The sequence below is a fragment of the Benincasa hispida genome, chromosome 12 (assembly GCF_027475165.1).
Source record: "Benincasa hispida cultivar pf3 chromosome 12, pf3_genome.v1.1, whole genome shotgun sequence".
NCBI classification, from domain to species: domain Eukaryota; kingdom Viridiplantae; phylum Streptophyta; class Magnoliopsida; order Cucurbitales; family Cucurbitaceae; genus Benincasa; species Benincasa hispida.
The window spans coordinates 37,772,938-37,775,706 of NC_143489.1; the positions used below are offsets into that span (position 1 = coordinate 37,772,938).

At 41.5% G+C, this 2,769-nt stretch overlaps 1 non-coding gene across 1 annotated transcript; it reads right to left on the reverse strand.

Moving 5' to 3' along the window:
• Positions 1 to 711: 711 nt before the first annotated feature.
• Positions 712 to 818, reverse strand: LOC120069404 (small nucleolar RNA R71). Its single transcript, XR_005479525.1, has one exon. It is a non-coding gene; the product is annotated as a small nucleolar RNA R71 (small nucleolar RNA).
• Between the last annotated feature and the right edge of the window lie 1,951 nt (positions 819 to 2,769).

Consider the following 2,769-nt stretch of genomic DNA (forward strand, 5'->3'; position numbering starts at 1 on the left):
TTTTGAGAGGGACTAGGACTTCTTTAGGAATGCTTGGGTCATCTATGAATATTTTTCTGTAAATGTAATGTCGTGGCTGTATGCATGTATTTATGTAAACTTTGTAGAACCTTAAGGGAGGTTTGTTGTATGCATATATGACTAATGTTTTAAGCAGGTTGGTGTTTAGATTAGAAGGCTTAGGTGGTGGGTGCTGGTAGTAGGGCTAGTAACTACCACAGTCTTATCCTCTTTCAGAATAAAAGGGTAATATGGGAGTGGGTTTGACACGGAACAACCTGAAAACGGAGCACCAAATTAAAATAACGTCATGGAAAATCCCATCGTACTGGCGAACGATCGCAATAGGCCCATTCGGGACTATGCATCGCCTAACCTCTACGATTTCTCCCCAGGAATCATTAGGCCCACTCTTGATGGATCGAGATTCGAAATGAAACCGGTGATACTGTAGATGATCTAGACTACTGGACAGTTTGGAGGGAGGAGTGGCGAAGACCTGCACACCCACCTCCGGAGCTTCATAGAGATCTGCAATACCTTTTGTTTCCTAATAACTCCACCGAAGAAGTTTGACTAACTTTGTTCCCATTTTACTTATGCGATCAAGCAAGAAAATGGGCATATTCTCTCAAACCGGGAGAGATAACTTTGTGGGAACAAGTTGTGGAAAAGTTCATGAAGAAATACTTCCCTCCAACGGAGAACACAAGAAGGAGGAAGTTAATTACGAATTTTGAACAGGAAGTTGATGAATCACTCAGCGATGCTTGGGCGAGATTTAAAAGGCTGGTAAGAGACTGCCCACATAACGGCTTACTAGACTTCTTACATATGGAGATTTTCTACCAAGGATTAACCCCTACATCGTAGACCATTGCCAATGCGGCAGCAACTGGAGGTCTGCTTGATAAAACGTATGAAAGGGCCAAGAATATCCCTGATTGCATTTCAAAAAATCACGAGGACTAGAGAGACAGTGATCAAAGATTAAGAATTAGAGAAAATGACGTGAACAACGAGGCCATCACATCCCTTCAGAACCAAATGACTGTGGTGGTCAGTTTGATACAAGGTATCGCAATTAATAGCACGGGAGTGAAAAAAAGGGCAAGTCAACGTAATTGCTCAAATGATTGCAAGTTGTTTCATTTGTGGAGACGCTCATCCGATGGTAGAATGCCCAAGAAATCCACAATCAGTATGCTTCATAAAGAATAATTTTTATTCCAACATGTACAACCCTGGGTGGAGAAATCACCCCAATTTTGCGTGGAAAAATCAACAACAAAGCTTTCAACCAGTGGAGCAAAAAGAAGGGCCACCCAGATATTTCTCGCGAACTAACGGTTTAACGCATAACCAAGCCAGCAGTTTGAAGGCACCGCAATCTTCATCCTTAGGGAGCTTGCTGAAGTAGTACATTGGGAAGAACGAATCAATGCTTCAGAATCAAGCAACGTCCATCCGAAATCTCGAAATCCAGTTAGGACAGATTGCGGGCGAACTCAAAAGCAGACCGCAAGGAGTGTTGCTGAGCTCAAATGAGCTCCCTTGCAACGTTGGGGGTACGGGAAAGGAACAATGCTTAGCAGTCTCCTTGCTAAGCAAAAAAATGACTGCGGAAGTAGGGGAGGAACCCATCACGACCAACTTAGATGTGGTAACAACCGAGGACCCATTAACTTATAATTTAGAAAAGCCCGAGAAGATGAACCCAGAAGTTGCATCCACCCTCAAGCCTTTAGAACATGAGATAGAAGAAGTCCAGCTACCACCATTCTCGCAAAGATTGAAAAAGAAATAGAATGATGAAGAAAAGATCGCGACAGCGGTAATAACGCAAAATGCTATGATCCCACCAAAAATGTGCGACCCAGGAATCTTCATGATACCATGTTCAATTGGAGGGGTCTACAATGGTCAAGCACTATGCAATCTTGGGGTGAGTATAAACGTAATGCCACTATCAATTTTCAAACGATGGAATATGGGCAAACTCACGCCCACAAAGGAGACTCTCCTACTTGCGGACAGATCCCGAATACATCCTGAGGGAGAGTTGAAAGATGCCGCAATCTCAATTTATAAATTCATCTTGCCAGCAGACTTCATCATTTTGGATTATAAAGCGGACGAAGATACGCCCATCATATTGGGACGACCATTCCTCTCGATCGGTTGCGCTCAAATTGATGTGCAAAAGGGGAAATTGTAATGAATGTCAATAAAGAAAAGCTCCGGATTAAGGCAGTCAAAATTCCAGAGGACCGAGAAAAGAAGAAAAAGCCGTCGTGGACGTAAAAAGTCCAACATGAAATAAGCAGTCCCTGCGTTACTATGCAACTCAAACTCATCAGGGATGCATTCTTTTTGAAATATCCTTTTTATACCAATGCTTCATAAACTTTCATCACCTGTCTTTTAATTGCTATCGTATCTTTGTCTTTATATCAAATATATATATAAATTAATTAATTAAAATGCGATCGTGTTGAACGATCGTGGTAAACAATTTTGTTAACTCTGTTTTTGTATTTGACCCTCTCAATGTTTTACTTGCAACGATCAAGGTAAACGATTGCGGAGGTGCTACATGGAGACGTAACTACTTTATTTCGTCACCGCAATCAAAAGAAAGTGGATTGCCGCAAAGCAGGATGCGTCAACTTCTAATACGGGTGATAGCGTAAATTTAGGGGTTGTATCTTTCCTTGACTTTATTCCAAATCTTGCACTATCACATCACATTTTAATTTTGAAAATTTT